Below are 20,052 nucleotides of genomic sequence, written 5' to 3' on the forward strand. Positions count from 1 at the left end.
AAGCTTCTTGGTGACAAAGGTTTTAATTTTTTGAAAGGTAATGTAAGAGTGTTACTAGCTGAGTTCTGGAGTGCAGCCTTCTAATCGAAACTTATAAGAAAGGTTTGCACTAGAATGAATGAATGGATGAATGTGACACTTGTAGAGTGCATTGTCACTCGTAATTGAGCATCCCAGCACTAAACTGGGAGACAACAGGGATCCTTGCGTGCGAGCATTGGGACAAGGATGGGCGGAGGTTAAATGAGTTAAACGAGGGAGTGACATAGCGCATCAGGGGCAAGAAAGAGCCATGTTTTTAGGCATGTGCTGGGGAGCTTGATCCAGGCTTGGGAGCCCAGCACCATGAAGGATTCCCCGCCTGGGATTTGAGTCTCTAAGAGAGGGCCTTTAAAGATTGGCATCAGAAGGTCTTAACGTTCTCTGAGTCCTGTAGTGGCGTAACTGGGAGATGATATATTTGGGTCCAGTGGACTTAAAGGCTCGGAAGAGGATCCTTTTATGGATAGGTGGCCAGTGTAGTTTGTTTTAGGGCAGTTGAAGCAGAGCTTCATTTAAGAAGTTGCAGGATCAGTCTTGCTGCAGCATGTTGTACCATCTGGAGCTTGTGGATTAGCTGTTTGGAGCAGCCGGCATAAAGGCTATTGCAGTAGTCGAGTCTTGACTTGAATAGGGTGAATGCAATGGTCTTCCGGCGGGTAGAAAAAGGAAGATAACATTTTTTTTCCGGGACTTAACTAAGTTGAAACACATTCCTGCCGCTGCCATGGCTTGTGGGTGGAAGGAGAGGGCAGTGTCAAATTTGACCCCCAGATTTTTTGCTACTTCCACAGTGGTGAGGGATAGGTTAGACCACAAATGTATGTGGGAGAATAGATTAGATTTGCCGAAGAGTAATATTTCAGTTTTGTCGGTGTTGCATTTGAGGTGATTGTTTTGCATTCAGAGGATAATAGCAGAGAAACAGAAGTTTAGTTCGGAGGACAGTGATTTCTTTGTCCAAGGAGAGAACCAACTGTGTGTCATCACCATAGGAAGGGGTCTCAATTCCATATGATGTGATCTTGAAGATGAGGGAGGCAATATAGATATTAACAAGGGTGGGACTAAGGGAGGATCTGTGCGGCTGATCTTTCAGTAGAAAAGAATTGTCTCAGGGTAACTGTTTGTCTCCTATCAGTCAGAAAAGGATTTAATCCAACATAGGGCCTTATGAGAGATCCTTGTTTCTTGAATCTGCTGAAGAAGGATGGGGTTTGAGATGGTATTGAATGCTGCAGAGAGATCCAACAGTATCAACACCACATTGTTTCCAGCATCCAGAATCCTTTCAATAGCTTCAGAAACCTCAAGTATTGCTGACTCGGTGGAGTGTTTGGATCTGAAACTGGATTGTCGGATATGAAGTGAGTTAGAATTCTCTAGTAAGATGATGAGTTGGTGGTCTGCTAATTTTTCAAGTACTTTTGTTAATGAATCAAACCTAAGCACAACAGCGGGACCCACAGTAGAGATCGCACCTATCCTAATATCCCTAATATATCAGAAAAAAAGAGAAGCACCATGTGCCTGGCATTGTGCACACAGTTCAAGCACCCACTGCCAAGGTGCAGTTCTAACAGGACTATACAGATTCAGGCAAGGTAAAAAGGTGCACCATGCAACAATTATATTCAAGATATCCAAACAATTCACTGTGATTTCCAGAGATGCGTTCAAATCTTCTTTTTATTCTGTCATATTCGCATATAAGAGGTATGTACAGCATAAAAAAGCCAACGCGTTTCGTCCAGAACATTGGAATTTTTCAGAGCAAGAGTCAAAATGATGTACGTGATGGTGATGCCTCAGATTCACCCATCCAACAGTAAGAGCAGTGCGTGGTCTTGGCGCATCTTAACAACCACGTTCTGGGTAAAACACCCATTCAGTAAGAGGTAGGCTTGACTTATATTAATGCCGGAAGTAGGGAGATTGGCCTTAGGTTTATGAGAGTGGTGGGATCTGCTAGCGACTTTTTTGTTAAGGTTTTATGACTGCCAGTTTCCAGGTTGAGGGGACTTCAACTGTGGCTAGGGATAAGTTGAGTAACTGGTTAATTAGTGGGTTGATGGTGTCTATGGTTGCATGTAGTATGGCTTGCAGGCAAGGGTCAAGTGGGTAGCCAGACTTGCAGGAGAGGATGGCTAGATGCGATTGAAGCAGTGATATTTCCTGAAACACAGTCAATCTGACTTGTGTAGTGTTGTTTGGGCTGCTTGAGTGGGGGGTTAGTTGAGTGGTCAGTTATGAAAATAGGTGTGAAGCCCTGTTGTATGGACTGAATCTTATTTTCAAAGAAAGTAGAAATTTGGTCACAAAGGACCTGACCCTAGGTTCAGTCAAACTGTGTGCTACTAAAATATATACATTGAAAGCACTTGTTTTGCCTTAAACGCTAGGGGGCTATTCACAAAGCTAAACTCACAAGTGAGTAAATCTACACGTGTAAGTTTACTTATACACTTTTGAGTAACTTTAGTACATTTGGCTATTCACTATTTATGAGCGACAAAGGATAGGAGAGGCACTAACTAGTTCTGACGTAATTCATATGTTATTGTTCAATCTTCTCCATGGTTGAGTTGAACCAATCACTGGAGGTTCGTACAACATAAAGCCACAAGAGGGATTTCTGGATAGTGGGGTCCGGTGGTTTTCAGTTGTCCAATGAGAGTTTCTTGCAAACCCTTTATGAGTGTAAAGTTACTCAAACGAGCAGTCTTTTAAGTACCCGCCCCAGGGAGTGGAGTCAGTCAATACTTACATTTGATTGTAAAATTACTGCTAGTAATGACTTCAGTGCTTAATTTGAGCCTGTGGTTGCAAGTGGGGTCCACTGCCTCTCATTATTGGGGTATGGCACTCATTTCTTCTCATCAGACAACAAATCAAGAGAGTGAAAAACACAAAAGGGGAAAAAAGAAGGGACAGAATCATGGAGAAACACTGACAAAAAAGGCTGGATAAAAAAAAACCTGGAAGAGTGAGATAAAGGGGTAGGAAGTGTCTTGTGGTGGGTGAAAGAGGCATGAGGGGAATCAAAGCTATGCAGTCATGGTATTGGGCACTCCCCACATTCAATAGCACCTGTCGCAGGCTTCTTACCAAAATGTTGAGCCCAACACTTGGGGATATATTCACAAGAAAGTGTGATAAGTACCGCAAGAGTAGTGTAACGCAACTTTCAATACCGCAACCCATCGCGGGAAAATAACCCCGTGACAACCTGGGATTCATAACAAGGCGATAGTCACCAGATAAAGCGCCAAATGTCTGCATCAAAATCAAAGCCACGCCGCATAAATGCGATACGCAAACGCACAAAAACATGCGATGAGGCCAACCGCGGTACAAAAAGTAGCGAAAACCAGCCACAGGCCTGCAAATCCCACGCGTCTGGCGGAACTATGCCCTATAAAAACCATAGAAAAAATACACCAAAAACAATCCAAAGTGCGTAGCAACATGGATGCACCCTGACACAGCACAGGGGCCAACCCAAACCCCACAACCCCCACAGACTAACAGCAAGGAACAACGGGGTCGGAGAAGGCCAAGGAGAAGAGGGAGAGCAAGACACCACATGTCTCCGGCTGGCGTTGAACAGGGTTAGTGGCACCTCGTGTCACCGGCTGGCGTTGAACAGGGTTAGTGGCACCATGTGTCACAAGAAGCCCATATGGAACTATGCCTCACTGAGCGAAGGGAGTCTGGTGCTGTTGCCGGTGGCCCAGATTTGGGGTCACTGCCATTCATGACTCAGGACACAGTTTCACACATGGGACCTACAGGGCTGAGGAGTAGGCCTGAGGTGGCAGTAGAGTACGTCAATGAAAAAGGACTCAAGCAGGCTTGTGTCGTGGAGGCCGTGATGGTCTGAGGAGGCTGCCAAGGTCGCAGGACTCAGGCCTGGAGCTGGAACCGGAACGTGGTGGGCCCTCCTTGACACACGCCGGTGTCAGCAGGTGATCAGTGAGGCCTAGCTGCGCAGGGGAGGGCCTGATGGGTTTGTAGTCCGGCAGGCGCACAGCTTCGCAGGCAACTCCACTCTAGAGGACGGCATCAGCCTCGAGGCGGAGGGAGAGGCACCGCCCTGGCAGAGATGTTGGGCTTTCCGGAAGAGGACCACGCCCAGGGCTACGTGCTACTTATTCACACCTCTATGCTGGCGTGCAGTACGCTGGGCCATCCCACTGTCTGTAGTGTGTTGTGTGTGTTGGGTGGGCATGTTGTTGTGCATGTTGGTTGTGATTTTGTGACGTGTGCATTGCCAGAGTTGAGATTTGCATGGTTGTGGAGTTGAGGTGAGTGGGGTGTTCATTTGGAAATTGCCAAGGGGCTGTGCATTTCCCTTAGTGCCATCCTGGGAATGCTGGTTGCTGATGGACTGTCGGAGGATGGAGAAATCATGCGCACTGGCTGTGTATTTGAAGGCAACATTGTTGGAGGTTCCACGGTGTTCTGTTGTTTCCTGCACATTGGGGTGGGACGTGTGCTTTTTGTTGCGGTGATTGTGTACTGTGTCACCAGGGGGCACAGGTGGGACATGTGTGCTGTGGATTGCCCCCAACACGTGCGTGCATCCTGCTATGGCATATGATCCTTGCTTGGTCTCCAGCGTGACCTGCGCATTGTGTTGGATGTATGGGGTCTGGGGTACCAGGGTGATGGTGATGTCCAGGACAGGTGTGAGGGACTTGGATGTGGCTGGCAGTGAGACTCCTCCGACTCTGGCAGGTGTTGGTTGCGGGGTGCCAGGGGCCAACAGGTGCAGCCAAGCCTACAGCTCGGTGTCGGGTGGGATGTTGGTTGTCCGCTGTGTTGGTGCTGTAGGCCTGTTGGGCGATGATGGTTGGGATGCGTGGGGTGGTTGTCCCTTTCAGCCTGCGGTGGATGGTGACATTGTCAGAGGTTGGGTCTGGGTGGCTGGTACACTTGCTGGGGTTCCGCTGTCTTTGTCCGCACTGCCTCTGGGGTTGTCCGGGGGAATTGTTCCAGGTGTGGGGTGGGGTCCTGGGGTGGTGTTGGTGGGTGTTGTGGTTCTCTTGGGTGTCTGGGCCACATGATGGGTGGCTCCTTGACATCTGTTATACTTCCGATGTGGCCATGGGCTGGTCTCCCTTTTGTGGTGCTGGCCGCCGTCCGACTTAACACCAGGTCAGAGCAGGTGTAGGTTTCCTGGTGCTAATGCGCCTTATCGCCTGTTTTGTGTTTTTAACACAGATCTGTCTGGTTGTTGAGAATGCTGAGGAGTGGTGTGGTCGTGGCTTTTGGTACGGGAACGCCCACTCTGCATCTCATTAGCGATAGTTGCGGTGGGTCTCAGTGGTTTTTTGTGGCTGCTATCGAGGGTAAACTGGTGCTGTGGGCTGTTAACACCAGCTTGCGAATGGGGAGGTACATTTACCACGACTTTGGCTGCGATAAAGTGCCGTTAATTCGGCGATAGCTCCTTGTGTATGTGGCCTAGGTCTTTTACAAACAAGGCCATATACAAACAACTTTACAACTGTGTTTGAAGCTCCCCATACTTGGTGACAAACTCTGAAGTCACAGCAGAGATCTTACATTGGTAAAGTATATGGAAAGTCTGTAAAGTCTATTAAAGTTAAAAAAATTATTAAAATATTTTTTATGTCAAATGTTTTTTTTGTACATTTCTTTTTTTATTTTACCCAGAAAAACAGTATTTACAGAAAAAAAACATTGCATGTTACAGTTCTATAATATACCGTTTAACATGTATTTGTTCTTTTATGAAACAAGAAAAAGAAAAAGAAAACAGAATGAAGGAGAGAAAAAAAGGAAGAAGAGAGTAAAAAAAAAGATGGAGATTAGTTGATTAGAGATTAGTTGAACCGGCATAACCTTGAACATGTTAAATTTACATTCCAATCTGTATTACTGCAAAAATATATCAGAAGATGGAAAAAATTAAAAAGCAGAGTGGCTTGGTATCTCAAACCAAATCCCTCAGAGGGCCCCACATTTTCCTACCCCGTTTCCTCGCCCTCCGCCCTCTACAATTATACAATGCCATTTCAAAACTATATATGTGAAGCAGTCTGGCATACCAAGCTTGATACGCCGGAGCGTCCTTCCACTTTAAGGCAATCAGCAAACGTACTACTGCCATAGCCATAAAACAAAAGTATGCCTGAGTTGTTCCTAATTGGGCTCTTTCGTCAAAACCCAATAGCATCAGAGTTGGAGAGATAGGCACTTCCTGTCCTAGTACCTTATACAGAAAGTTTTCAATGCCCTTTTTCAACGGGTCTAGTATAGTACACTCAGAAAACATGTGAACTAGGTCTTCTGGGCCCAGCCTGCATCTTGGGCAATGATCGTTTTCCCAAATGAACAGTTTTGCCGGGGTGAAATACAGATTGTAAACTGTTTTAAAGTGTTGGGCCTTCAGTTTGGCAGACAGATAGACCTTCTTTGAGAGAGCCAGGGACCTACTTAGATCCACATCCTGATTTCCTACCCTGCCTGCCTAAGGAGATTCCGTTTTTGCTAGGTCGTCCCGAGTAGCTTCTGTAAAAATTCAATATATCCTTGATACGGGGACTTTTATATAAGATAGTTTCTAACAGCTGGATCCTGCCAATGGAGATGATATTTGACAAGAAAGGGTTAATAGCTTCCCTGATTTGAACATACTTAAAATATGATCTTGGGTCAATTTTTTACTGCTGCTGTAGCTCAACAAAAGGGATCATCCCATTGCCATCTATAACGTCCCCTATTCTGCGAATGCCTGCCTGCTCCCAATGTTTGCCCATGCCCTCAAAGAGCGGGCCCGTAAAAATCAGCGAGCGCCACAGGAATAGATATTTTTGGAGCCTGGGGATATTTAAGAGCTTTGAAGCTTTGTGCCAAACACTCCAAGCAGCTATAAGAGGCTTGAACCATGTTTTTTTTTATAGTAGCTAGCCTCTAGATGCCTGAGTAGGACCCCAGATGTGACTCCGCCTATTGCAAGCTCAAAGATTGAGGGGGGGACTTCACATACCTGTGTACCCCCACAGTTATCTGGCCCCATATTAGGTTTAAACAGGATAGCCATTTGTTGTAATGTTATGGCCCAGTAGTAAAATAGTAAGTTGGGGACCGCCCAGTCCCCAAGATCTTGGGGTTAGGGTAAAAAATGTCAATGATCTTCTGACCTTCTGGTATTGCCAAATTAACTGAGAATTTTTTTTTGTCAAGTTTAAAAAAAATGCTGGCTCTGGCTCTGGCTCCAACGGGATGCAATGAAGTAGATATAGTTTTGGGAACATGGACATTTTGAGTATGTTACACCTACCTATTATGAACATGTGTAACTTATCTATTGTTTTTAGATCTTGACTCATCCTATCAGTAAGGGGAGCCAGATTCGTTCTCCAGATAGAACCCACATCCACAGAGATGTCAATCCCGAGGTAGGGGGCTATCTCAGTCCTTCGAGGATTGTGCCAAGTGATATTTTTTGTACAGACAATCCTAGTTTTATCGGCATTCAAACGATACCCCGACCACCTACCAAACTCTTTAGCCAAAGCCTCGATCCTCACCATTGCTCCCCTTGAGAGCTATGTCGTCAGCATAGGCTAAAATCTTTGTATTGTACCCCCTGACCACTATTGGTTTAATCTGCTGATCTTGCATAATTGACCTAATTAGCAGGTCAATGTATAAGGCAAAGAGAATTGGTGAGCAAGGACATCCCTGTCTGGTCCCACGAGCATCCACAATCTTTTCAGACTCCCTGCTCATAAATTGTATTCTTGCATAAGGGTGTGCATTCATGGCTCCTATAGCCGATAGAATACGAGGCCCAAACCCATTAGATCTTAAATTGTACCATAGGTATGCCCACTCAACTCGATCAAAGACTTTTTGGGCATCTTAGAGAATCAGGGCCATCTGTTCTTCCGAAAGATCCGCTAAGTCAAACTAGGAGTTTACCCGGCGTACATGATCTGTGGTGTCTCTCCCTGGGATAAATCTATGTTGCCATGGGCTTACCGATGAGGTGATGACTTTACCTAATCGGAGTGCAAGAATCTTCGAGTATAACTTCTCGTCATCATTGATCAGGGAGATGGGACGGTACGAGGCCGTATCCTCGGCCGGTTTGCCTTTTTTTAATAAAACGACTATGTTGGTGCCTTGCCAAGATTGAGGTGCAAGTGATGAATACAGGCCCCAGCTAGGCCCGCAGGACACAAGGGTTCGCTCTCCTGTAATGGAATCTATAAGGAAGTTGGCACGGAAACTGCAAAGTACAAAAACAGCATTTATTAACCCTTAAGGGTGGTCCTACAATCCACACAACACTCTTCAGTATTGCATAGAATAGCACAAAGAACTTACGTACATGGTCCCCTTTTATACACAATAGAGGGGCTCATAAGTGGGTGGATACAACATGAGGCCGAAGAACATTACCATTTATGGTCATTTTCGATACTGAATCAATATGTGGGCGGAGCTAACACACTCCTTGAGCCCGCGAAAACATGGTCAAGCAAGGCTAACTGATAACAGATGTGGTCAAGTCTGGGCATGTGCCAGATGGACAAAGGAGCTATTTATAGACTGTTACTAGGCAGATTACAAGAGCAACTAACACAGAGGTTGGACTCTTCTCGTGGGGAACACGTGGAAGCATGACAATACAAAATGGAGTCCAAACTTCGGTCAACATAACGGAGAAAACATGATCTAGAGAAGGGAATTAATGTCTTTAGTAAATGCTTAATCACATCGTTGTTTCAATTTACAACAGACGACCCTTTCAGCATTTACTGAAGACATCCGGTTTGTTAGGATAATCATCATATATGTCAATTGTCATCATTTCTTCAACTTCTTTAGCTAAACGTTTCTGGTGAGCAACATCGGCAATAGCTTTCTTATCAGGGATACAGAATGACACACATAATGAGCAGAGCAAGGGACCACATTGAACACAGATACAGCACGAAAACAGAACCGCTACAATAATGCAGAGACCAGTTAGAACCTTCCATCCCCAGGCAGTAATTAACGCCCAAAACCATCCAGAAAAGGACCAAGTGCCGTTTTCTGTATGGATCTCAGCTGCAATTTTATGCAGTTTATTGATGGCATTATAAACTGATGGCGTATGATCAGGGATAAACACACAACAGCTACTTCCAACAATTTTACATGCTCCTCCTCTGTCAGCTAGCATAACGTCTAATACCATAAGATTCTGCAATGCAACAATTCTAGTAATTTGCAATTCCTCCGTAAGATTCCCAAGAGCAGCAGCAGTCTGATTTGTCACAGCTTCTACCACTCTTGTTAATCTTCGGATCTTCCTACTGTTCAGGGCAGCTCCAACAAAGAAAAACAGTCCTAAGTTAAAATCAATATACTGCTGCAGACTGGTATCAGTCTGATCTACATCGTCAATTGATAAAGTACGTTTATACCTATTTACAGTCACATTATTCAATAATTTCAGATCCTTATGATAAGATGCGGGAGCTAGGAATACAGGAGGTAATAGAAATGATACATAGCATACCCCAGACCACCCAGCCGGCAGACGGTAATAACCTTTATTTCCACACACAAAGTACGTATTATGGGAGGCTAAAAAGGTACTATTGTTCAACCCGTCAATGTTCAGGACAGTAATACAATCACTAACACCAACAGGGATAAAACCCACACTCTGGACACACAGGTCCGCTTGAGCTTGTGCTACTTGAATCACAAATTTGTCCTTTCCCATAGTGTCTCTTGTGTTCGTGAAGATGTAGGGAATGGATTCATTGTCTGGTCGGTACTCTTCCCACTCCCAAATTGTCCCATTCGCTTGTGGATACCCATTTTTGTCTTGATGGCATTCTTTATTGAGTCTGAAGAGCAATCGTCCCACTGTCGGTTTCCGAGTGGCAAAAAGCAAAGTATACCATGCTCTACAAGAGCCATTATGAGAGAAAGGAAGTGGTATAAATTGCGTTCCTCCTTTCTTCTGATGAGCTGGCATCATCCCACATATCCAACAGTTCGTAGCATTCGTAGCAACGTGGGTATGATGCAGCATCTGGATGAAAGTGTTGTTCAAGTAAGACTGTCGATGCTTCAACTCTTGATACGGTAATGTATAAAAGTAGTGCTCCTCAGGCACCGGAGTTGTCAACACAAGAATCTTCCAAGCGGGAGTTACATCCTCCACGAACCATGTGGTTATCCCAACAATGGCTACTGTCAACATGAACCCTAATGCACAAAGGATTTTCTTTTTCTCCATGTCAAAGTAAAAATAACACCCAATATCTTCCTGAAACTAAAAGTCTGTCAGAACTCTTCCCCTTGGGCAGCGGTTGATTTCTTCACCAGCGGGCCAAGACGGGTGTCGCTACACTAATGCAGGGCTGATCCCCCCCCCTTGCCTCATCGGCTCTCCGTTTCACTAACCCAAGGGCCGTTCTGACAGTATGTCCCGGTACTGGAAAACTCACTTCCTTGGTCGAAGATGATATCGCCTTCCTCCAGGAGTCGCGTGGTCCGGAAAGAGCTCCTCAGTGGCGTTTGGCTCCGCAGCACGGCCTGTCTCTGCAGCCAAGATTTCTCGTTGATCGGTCAGCACGGCAGGTTCCACCAATCCGGGCGGCACCTTCCTACAGTGCAGGGAATGGATCCAATTCTTTCTGTTGGAGACTCGCACAGCCGTCCTCGTTGCGAGAAGGACCTGCTCAGGACCCACCCATCTCGGTTCCAAGCTGTTTGTTCTGTCAAATATTTTCACCATCACGTGGTCACCAGGTCGGAGACCATGTCCTTCACCGGTAGACCGATCAGGGAGTGCCTCTCGGACCTGTTGATGAATAGAAACCAAGTTATCCGTTAACTGTGCCAGATAATCGTTCATCATTACACAAGGTACATCATACACAGCCTTAGGTTTTGGTGGGCCCCAAATATTCATTGGGCGTCCGAAAACAATCTCGTACGGTGTAAGGCCGGTTCGAGAGTGCGGTACCGATCTAATTGACAATAACGCCAGTGGCAGAGCGTCTGGCCAAGTCAAGGACGTCGAAGCTTGAATTTTAGCGATCTTGAGCTTCAGTGTACCATTATACTTCTCGACTAGTCCTGCAGACTGAGGGTGGAATACCGCGTGAAACTTCTGGGTGATGCCCAGGCCCTTCAAGACGTACTTTATAACATCCGCTACAAAGTGAGGCCCATTATCACTCCACAGAAGTCTACAGACGCCATATCGAGGGAAGAACTCTTTCAGCAGCAACTTCGCAGTGGTCATTGCAGTATTGTCTTTCGTAGGGTACGCTTCAACCCATTTGCTGAAAGCGCAAACCACTACTAGAACATATTTCAGATTATTACAGCGCTCAAGCTGGATGTAATCCATCTGCAAAACCTCGAAGGGTGCAGTAGGTGTCACAAATCCTCCTGCTGGAGTTCGAGTACCCTTTCCTGGGTTATACCTCAGGCAGATCATACAGGTCTGCACCACCCTCTTCGCTGTGCTAGCAATCTCTGGATGCTCCCAGACTTGGGTAAGCAATTTTACAATTGCGGAAGCTCCAACATGTGCTAGCCCATGTGCCATCTGAACCATAGGTTGTACAAAGGCCGTGGGTAATTTCCATCTATCCATCTGCTTATTTCTCCAGCAGCCCTCGTCATCCAGTTCTCCCTCACTAGCCCATTGTTCCCGCTCTTTGTCAGAAGCGGTCCGTTGCATTTCCTGCACTTCCTCCTTCGCATCATGCCATCTTTCAACCTGTGACTTTACTACATACATGGCAGTAGTACCGGGCTGCATCGCAGTCTCCCGTGCTACTCGATCTGCTAACGCATTCCCTTCTCCAACTTTATCAACTACTTTCCTATGGGCGCTACACTTAACGATGGTGTTAGACCTGTCAGCCCTTTGGGTGGTCCCTCCTCATCATTATTTATTTTGTCCCACTTTTGCCTCAAACCCTGTTTGAATTTTTCCTTTTTGGGAACCACCAGACTTTTTCGTGTTGCTGCAGATTCAGGGAGCCATTTTAGCTACCCCTGAAACTTCTGTCTGAGGGCCTGGAGCACAAGATGGTGGCCACCTGTGACATCACCAGCATCCACTGGAACCTACCAGCACCTTCCAGAACATTCCAGGAGATTCCAGAACTCTGTGACGGTTGGAGGCCGTTTAGAATGTTGGGAGGATAAGAGAGGCAGTTGGCAGTTGGAGCTGGCAGTTGGCACCTGACTGGTGAAGAGAGAGGAGCACAACAGTGAAGGAGGAAGGAGTGAAGCAGCAGGGGTGGAAACTTGTGCCTGGAGTGGGGTCCATAAACCCACCCTTGATACTTGTCCCTACTGATGGATCCCAGCCTATAGCCCTGTGTGGGAAGAAGACAGAAGAAACTTATCCTAAGGACCTGGACAGCAGGAACAGGCCTTAGAACCAAGAAAGCAGCAAGATCCTGACCTGGAAACTGGTTTCCCTGGAGTCCGGCGTCGAGTAGCCTGAGACCTGGAGCCCGAGGTGGAGAAGCGGCGCTGACTGAAGTAGCAGACGTCGTACCCGGAGCCGCCTGAGGTCGTGAGAGGGCGCCGACGGAGGTCGTGAGGAATACCAGAGGTCGAGGAGGAAGTGAACCGAGGTCGAGCGAGCGGCGTCATCGGAGGAGTGAAGTCCGCCCTCCGGAGTCGTCGGAGACCGAGGTAGAGGAGCACCGGAGGTCGGGAGTGAGGATCGCACTCCGGAGTCGCCCGGAGCCTGTGAGGAGGAGCACCGGAGGTCGGGGGTGAGGATCGCACCCCGGAGTCGCCGGAAGTCGACATCGAGGCCAGGCCGGCCGACGTCATCGGAGCCGAGAGCGCCATCGGACCGGAGCCGCCCGAAGTCGACATCGTGAAGAGACTGCCCGACGCCGTCGAATCGGAGGTCGAGATCGAACCGAGGCCACCGACATCGGACCGGAACCGCCTACCGGCGTCGTCACAGAACTGACATTGTGCCGAGGCCGCCGAGACCGAACCGGAACCGCCTCACGGCGTCGACACGACTCCAGCGGCGTCGGAACATCAGAAAAAGGGCAGTAAGTGGAGTAGAGGGCGCCTAAGGCCCTGTGGAGACCTGAGAGACTGCTCTAAGGGGCTAGGGAGGTGCTGAAACCAACCTGACTGTGCCTGGGGTGAACTGGGACTAACCTAGAGAGGTTGTGTGGAGAGAGAAAGCCAGGGCACTGGTATTCCCCCCTTTGATCTACCTCAGCTTAGGCCTCAGCCTTGTCCCAGCCAGGGAGTAGCCCCCCACAAGCCTTCCACAACCCTACAAGCTGTGCCTGGGCCAAATCAGCCCTTAAGAAGTGAAGTGTCATCTGATCATATGGGTGTTGCTGTATACTGTTAATTATTTATTGGGGATACTGTATTTATTGAGTTTTTACCTATTTATTGCTGCACTATATTTATAGGTCCACAGGACTTGTTGGTGTACAATATTTATTGGTACAGTATTTATTGCCTCAAAGTATTTAATTGTCTGTATATATTGCACTTGTATTTATGCCCTGTTATTTATGATCACCCCTATTTATTTCATCAAACAGCCAATATTTATTTGACCTGCACTAATTGAAACTTGTATATTGTGATTGACCTATTTATTTTTCCAATCAGCAACTAAGAGAAAAAGATAAAGAAAGAATATTTTCATAATTTTTACGGTGTAGAGTCGTTTTTGGAACGGATGCACGCATGGTTATTGTATGGGTATATTGTATGCTTAGCACTGCGCCTGTTTCCTGACCACTCGAGCCAAGCTACCACAGAGTGTCCGGAAGACCACCACCACCCTTTCAGAGTGGGAGTGTGGTTTTCCAACATAAATTGGTGTTCAGTGGTGGGATAGAGCTGTGCCTACGTATACTCAACAATAACTGTGGGTAGTCCATAGGCCTACACCGGGAGTTTTCTCAAAGCGGCCTTCCTAATTGTGGGTTTTTGTTTTTTCCAAATTTACTCTGGTGGTGGGAGGAGGTATTATTAAAGGTACCCCCCTGCATTGTTACTGCACAACACCTGTCCTCTAACCTGAGTGGGCAAGATGGAGTTTGTACTAGAGAATCTAGAAACGTACACTGTGGCCCAACTCAGGGAGTTTTGCCAGCGGGAGGGGGTGTACTGTCCCCCAGGAGCAAAGAAGGGTGCACTCCAAACCAGCTTAAGGGCTTGGGGGGAGGCACGCCGAGAAAGCAAGGCTGAGGAGGAAGACAGGGATGGAGAGCCTGACCCCGAGGGGGCTGAGATGTACCAACCTGAGGTGGGGAACCTGTCAGCAGGGCCCAGGACACTTTCTAGGAAGGGCAGCACTGTCTCTAGCGGGGGCTTATCCAGCGTGGAGTTAGCAGATCGGAGAGAGAAAAGACAGCTCACATGGGATTTAGCAAAGCTGGAGAAGGAGAAGGAGGAACAGAGGATGGCTCATGAGATAAGACTGAAAGAGATAGAGCTTCAGATCCTAAGAATTGGAGCACCAACTGTTCCTAATGGTGGCAGCCAAATCCAAGAGTCCACCAGGGAACCCAAACCTTACCTGCCAAAGGACATAGTAGCTAGCTATGGGGCGGGTGACGACATCGCCAAGTGGCTAGCAGCCTATGAGGTCTCGTTGAGGGCCCATGGGGTTCCGGTGAAGTACTGGGGAGGGGGATTGTATAAGTACATGCCTCCAGCTGGTAGGGATGCTTTATTGGCCCTCGAAGAGGATGAGCAGACCCACTACCCCACCATGAAACTGGCGCTCATCAGAAAGTTTGGACTAACACCTGAAAAGTACAGACAGAAGTTCAGGGGTAGTCACAAGCTGGGCACACAGAATTGGGTGGACTTCCTGGACTATGCAAAGAAGGCACTAGAAGGTTGGATTCAGGGCAGTGAAGTAAGGAACTACGAGGAGTTGTTCGACCTAGTACTGAAGGAACACCTACTCGAGAAATGTTTCCCTGAACTGCGGCAACACCTGGTGGATAGCAAGCTGACCAGCCCCCGGAAGCTTGCTGAGGAGGCGGACATTTGGGCTAGTACCCGGGTGTCCACAAGGGGGACTGGAGGGGATACTCAAAAGGCCGGACAGGGCGCCCCCCAGAAGAAAGAAGGAGGGGAAAAGAAAAAGGAGTTCTCCAAAGGCCCCCAAAATAACTTCCAAGGGAAGGGAACAGGATTCACCTCTAAGGCTAACCCACCCAGAAACCCTAATCCTGGCCAGAGCCAGCAGCCAAGGGTTGTCCATTGCTATGAGTGCGGTGGCGTTGGACACTATAAAGGAGATCCGAAGTGTCAGAAACGATCACCCCCTCCCACTGGAGGAAAGCCCCCCGGAGTAGCTAGTGTAGTGCTCGGGGAGGAGATGCCCTTAACTAAGGGAAGGGAGTGGGCGGGTGTCACTTTAGTGTCCCTGGGAGAACGGGAGATGGTTCCTAAGATCCAGGTGCCCGCAAATACCGCAAAGTATGGGCAGTGGATCACCATCAACGGCCAAAGAGGGGAGGCTCTGAGAGACACAGGAGCCAGTATGACTATGGTGCGTAGCCAACTGGTGTCTCCAGAGCAGGTAATTCCCGATGTACTCCACCCAGCCGCGATGGCTGACGGCAGAACAGGTCACTATCCAGTGGCCGAGGTTCCCTTTGAATGGGGGGGGGTTGCAGGTTCACTTCGAGTTGCCGTAAGCCCTGCCGTGCCAGTCGATTGTCTGCTGGGCAATGACATGGAGCACAACGCTTGGAAGGAGGTGGAATACCGGACTCACACCGAGATGCTGGGTACACCTGACTGGGCCTGTGTTAGCACAAGGTCCGCGACTACCCGAAGAGGGAGTTCATTTCGGCTGGAGCCTGGAACAAAGGCCCAGCCAGCTGCCAGTCAAGGGAAGAACCGAGGACAGGAGGAGCCTGCCTCGGCGTCTCCACCCCGTAGGACGGATAGGCCACCGGAGGTGGTGGACCAGGAGTCTGCGGAGGGGGACGTTACCAACCTGGAGGACCTACCCATCCCGGCCGAGTGGCACGTGGAGGGAGGCCCGTCCAGGGAGGAATTCTGCCAGGGCCAGAGAGAGTGCCCTACCCTTGAGGGGCTGAGGCGACAGGCCGAAGCCCAGGCAGCAGGGAACGTTGAAGGGAACTACAGTGTTTACTGGGAGGATGGCCTCCTCTACAGTGAACCCAAGGCACCCCTACATGGATCGTCACGAGCCTTGGTAGTCCCTCAACGTTATCGAGCCTTTCTTTTAGAGTTGGCTCACGAGATACCATTGGCAGGACACCTGGGGCAAGACAAGACCTTCGCCCGTCTTGTCCCACACTTTTATTGGCCTCAGATGAAAGTGTCGTCCGATACCTACTGCCGGACATGTGTGTCTTGCCAAGCCAGTGGGAAAACAGGGGTGAAGCTGAAAGCTCCCCTGGAACCACTTCCTGTCGTTAGCACCCCCTTTGAAAGGGTGGGCATCGACATTGTGGGACCCTTAGATCCGCCAACTACAGCTGGTCACAGGTTTATCCTGGTTCTGGTGGATCATGCCACACGGTACCCAGAGGCAATACCTCTGAGGACCATAACAACACCTGTTGTGGCTAGGGCCCTGATGGGAATCTTTACCCGAGTGGGTTTTCCCAAGGAAGTTGTGTCCGACAGGGGGACCAACTTCATGTCAGCGTATATGCGGGCGATGTGGAAGGAGTGTGGAGTGACATACCGGTTCACCACTCCTTACCACCCCCAGACCAATGGTCTGGTGGAAAGGTTTAATAAAACCTTGAAGGGCATGATCAGAAGTCTGCCTGAAAGCCTGCGGAGGAAATGGGACGTCCTCCTACCCTGTTTACTTTTCTCCTACAGGGAAGTGCCACAGAAGGGAGTGGGCTTCAGCCCCTTCGAGCTTCTGTATGGGCACCCTGTACGTGGACCTCTCAACCTGGTGAGAGACGGATGGGAAAGAACTCCCAGAAAGCTTCCCCAGGATGTGGTGAGCTACATGCTGGCCTTCCGGAGCCAAATGGCTAAGTTGTGGAAGCAAGCTTCTGACAACTTGGAAGCCAGCCAAGCAGTGATGAAGGCGTGGTATGACCACAATGCTCACCCGGTGGAGTTGGAGCCTGGCCAGAAGGTGTGGGTGATCGAACCCGGAGAGCTTAGTGCCCTCCAGGATCGCTGGTCAGGACCCTTTGAGGTGTTGGAGAAGAAGGGTAAGGCTACCTACTTGGTGGACCTGAAGACCCCTCGTCAGCCCCTGCGGGTGCTGCATGCCAACCGCCTCAAACCCCACCACGAGAGGCCCGAAGTCATCTTGATGATGGTGACTGACGGAGGAGAGGACGTGGAAAGCGAGCCTCTCCCTGATCTGTTTGCGTCTCAGGAAAAGGATGGGTCGGTGGAGGGAGTGATTCTCTCCCCATCTCTAACTCCTGAACAGCAGGAGGACTGTCGCCAGGCCCTGGGGCAGTACTCTGCGTTGTTCTCCCTTGTCCCGGGTAGGACTCACCTGTGCGTCCATGACGTGGACACAGGAGACAGCCCACCTGTGAAGTCCAAGATCTACCGGATGTCAGACAAGGTGAAGGCCAGCATTCATAGTGAGGTCACTAAGATGCTGGAGCTAGGAGTGATTGAACCTTCTAGCAGCCCCTGGTCCAGTCCGGTGGTGTTAGTACCAAAAGCTGCACCACCGGGTGCCCAACCAGAACTGAGGTTCTGTGTGGACTACCGGGGACTGAATTCAGTGACAAAAACTGATGCTCATCCGATCCCTAGGGCGGATGAATTGATTGACCGGCTGGGAGCTGCCCAATATCTAAGTACCTTTGACCTTACTTCGGGGTACTGGCAGATCTCTTTGACTGACGGAGCAAGGGAAAGGTCAGCCTTCTCCACGCCCAATGGCCACTACCAGTTCTGTGTGATGCCCTTTGGGCTCAAGAACGCACCTGCCACGTTTCAGCGCCTGGTAAACCAGATCCTCACCGGGATGGAGAGTTTCTCTGCTGCTTATCTGGATGACATAGCCGTCTTCAGTAACAGCTGGGAGGATTACTTGCGTCACCTGCAAGCTGTTCTCCAGGCCCTGAGACAAGCTGGATTGACGATCAAGGCCAGCAAGTGCCAGATCGGGCAGGGGTCGGTAGTGTACCTTGGACACTTGGTGGGTAGGGGAACGGTGCAACCCCTCCAGGCGAAGATCGAGGCCATCATGGCCTGGGAACCCCCCAAGACACAGACTGAGGTCCGAGCATTTTTGGGCCTCACGGGATACTATCGCCGCTTCGTGAAGGGGTACGGTACCATCGTAGCCCCTCTCACGGAGCTCACGTCCAAGAAACAACCTCGACGGGTAGTCTGGACGGAGGCTTGTCAGCAAGCCTTTGAGAAATTGAAGAAAGCCATGTGCGAGGCCCCGGTCTTAAGGGCCCCAGACTTTTCCAAGAAGTTCATTGTCCAGACAGATGCATCAGAACATGGCATTGGGGCAGTGTTATCGCAACTCAACGAAGAGGGTCTGGATCAACCCGTGGTCTTCCTATCCCGGAGACTACTTCCCAGGGAACAGAAGTGGAGTGCAATAGAGCGTGAAGCCTTTGCAGTGGTATGGGCTCTGAAGAAGTTGCGGCCATACCTGTTTGGCTCGCACTTCCTAGTTCAGACCGACCACAGACCCCTTCGTTGGCTGATGCAAATGAAGGGGGAGAATCCCAAGTTGTTGAGGTGGTCTATTTCCCTACAGGGGATGGACTTTCAGGTGGAACATCGGCCTGGAGTGGACCACGCCAATGCAGACGGTCTCTCGAGGTATTTCCGCCTTAGTGATGAGAACTCCCAAGGGGTTGGGTAGCTCTCCCCACTTTCAGCTGGGGGGGACGCGTGTTAGACCTGTCAGCCCTTTGGGTGGTCCCTCCTCATCATTATTTATTTTGTCCCACTTTTGCCTCAAACCCTGTTTGAATTTTTCCTTTTTGGGAACCACCAGACTTTTTCGTGTTGCTGCAGATTCAGGGAGCCATTTTAGCTACCCCTGAAACTTCTGTCTGAGGGCCTGGAGCACAAGATGGTGGCCACCTGTGACATCACCAGCATCCACTGGAACCTACCAGCACCTTCCAGAACATTCCAGGAGATTCCAGAACTCTGTGACGGTTGGAGGCCGTTTAGAATGTTGGGAGGATAAGAGAGGCAGTTGGCAGTTGGAGCTGGCAGTTGGCACCTGACTGGTGAAGAGAGAGGAGCACAACAGTGAAGGAGGAAGGAGTGAAGCAGCAGGGGTGGAAACTTGTGCCTGGAGTGGGGTCCATAAACCCACCCTTGATACTTGTCCCTACTGATGGATCCCAGCCTATAGCCCTGTGTGGGAAGAAGACAGAAGAAACTTATCCTAAGGACCTGGACAGCAGGAACAGGCCTTAGAACCAAGAAAGCAGCAAGATCCTGACCTGGAAACTGGTTTCCCTGGAGTCCGGCGTCGAGTAGCCTGAGACCTGGAGCCCGAGGTGGAGAAGCGGCGCTGACTGAAGTAGCAGACGTCGTACCCGGAGCCGCCTGAGGTCGTGAGAGGGCGCCGACGGAGGTCGTGAGGAATACCAGAGGTCGAGGAGGAAGTGAACCGAGGTCGAGCGAGCGGCGTCATCGGAGGAGTGAAGTCCGCCCTCCGGAGTCGTCGGAGACCGAGGTAGAGGAGCACCGGAGGTCGGGAGTGAGGATCGCACTCCGGAGTCGCCCGGAGCCTGTGAGGAGGAGCACCGGAGGTCGGGGGTGAGGATCGCACCCCGGAGTCGCCGGAAGTCGACATCGAGGCCAGGCCGGCCGACGTCATCGGAGCCGAGAGCGCCATCGGACCGGAGCCGCCCGAAGTCGACATCGTGAAGAGACTGCCCGACGCCGTCGAATCGGAGGTCGAGATCGAACCGAGGCCACCGACATCGGACCGGAACCGCCTACCGGCGTCGTCAAAGAACTGACATTGTGCCGAGGCCGCCG

This window comes from Triturus cristatus, chromosome 1_2, assembly GCF_964204655.1.
Source record: "Triturus cristatus chromosome 1_2, aTriCri1.1, whole genome shotgun sequence".
Classification (NCBI taxonomy): Eukaryota; Metazoa; Chordata; class Amphibia; order Caudata; family Salamandridae; genus Triturus; species Triturus cristatus.